Here is a 1,496-nt window from a genome sequence, read left to right as displayed (position 1 = left end):
CCCTCTCCCGCCCGCGTGGGAGTCCCTCCATGGCTCCTCCATCCTCACTCCACCCTCCTCTCCATCCTCCTCCCTCGCCCTTTCATCCTCCTCCATCGCCCCTCCGTCCCCGGTTACCGCCGAGGGGTCCCCACCCGCACCATGGGGACATCGCCAGGACCGGGGGGATGGCCAGGAGCCCTGTCTGGGCTGGAGACAGCCCGCGGGAAAGGGTCATGGAATTCCAGAACGGTTTGGGTGGGAAGGGACCCGAAAGCTCATCCAGTGCCACCCCTGCCATGGCAGGGACAGCTCCCACTGTGCCAGGTGCTGCCAGCCCCAATGCCCAGCCTGGCCTTGGGCACTGCCAGGGCTCCAGGGGCAGCCACAGCTGCTCTGGCAATTCCAGCCCAGCCCCTGCCCACCCTGCCAGGGAACAATTCCCAATTGCCAAGATCCCATCCAGCCCTGTCCTCTGGCACTGGGAGCCATTCCCCGGCTCCTGTCCCTCCATCCTTGTCCCCAGTCCCTCTGCAGCTCTCCTGGAGCCCCTTCAGGCACTGGGAGGCTGACTGGAGCCTCAGGAAGTTCAACAAGGTGAAAGAACAAAGTTTGGGGCCTGGGGAGAACAATCCCAGACTCCAGTATGGGGTGGAGGGCACTCAGCTGGAAAAGAGGTCCAGGAAGGGCCCTGGGGGTGCTGCTGGGCCCTGGGGGGAACACAGGGCAGCGAGTCCCTGCTGCAGAAGGTGAGAGTTGTCCTGGGCTGGTCAGGCTGAGGAGGGGATCCCGTGGTCAGCACTGGTGAGGCCACCCCAGAGTGTTGTGACCAGTTCTGGGCTCTCCAGAACAAGAGAGATGTGGATGAGCTGGAGAGACTCCAGCAAAGGGCCATGAAGGTAGTTCAGGGCCAGGAGTATCCCATGGAAAGGGTCTGAGGGAAGGCTGGGAGGCTGGGGCTGATCGGCCTGGAGAGGGATTTGGGGGATCTCACTGCCGTATAGAAACACCCACTGCTCTACCAACCACTGGAGGAGTTTGTCAGGTTGGCTGAGCTTGGCTTCCCCTGATCTGTCATCCTTAATGCGCCTGGAAATGCTTCCCAGGATTAGCTCCAGCACCTTCCCAGGGACTGAGGAGAGGCTGATGTGTGCACAGCTCCCTGGCTCCTCCCTGCCCTTCTGGAGGGTGGAAGTGACCCACCCTCATGTGGTTTCCTGCAGCCTTCCAGACTCTTCTCTCCATCCCCAGGACCAGTGAAAGGTTGTTGAGAGCAGCCTCGCCACGCCACCAGTCCCTCCCTCACCCCTCAGGGCGTCCCAGCAGGACTGAAATGGTTTCAGTTGCTGAAGCATGGCCTGGTCTGAATCCTCTGCCATGGACGATCTGTCTTCCCTGGTGCAGCCTTTCCTGTGGGATCTCTGGATTCTCTGGAACCCGAGGATGAGGCTGGCAAGGGGCAAAGGCAGCATTGCTCTTCTCTGCCTCAGCCATTCCCCACTATTGGATTAGGGAAT

The 1,496-nt window shown here is 61.3% G+C and overlaps 1 protein-coding gene across 1 annotated transcript in view; it reads right to left on the bottom strand.

Annotated features, from left to right (window-relative positions):
* SERINC2 (serine incorporator 2) overlaps nt 1-1,496 on the bottom strand; it is a 17,427-nt gene that overhangs the window by 15,238 nt on the left and 693 nt on the right. The gene's annotated exons all lie outside the window — the stretch shown is intronic.

This window comes from Geospiza fortis, unplaced genomic scaffold (assembly GCF_000277835.1).
Source record: "Geospiza fortis unplaced genomic scaffold, GeoFor_1.0 scaffold32, whole genome shotgun sequence".
Taxonomy (NCBI): domain Eukaryota; kingdom Metazoa; phylum Chordata; class Aves; order Passeriformes; family Thraupidae; genus Geospiza; species Geospiza fortis.
Note: the sequence above shows the minus strand (reverse complement) of the source record. Positions and strands in the feature narration are given on the sequence as shown.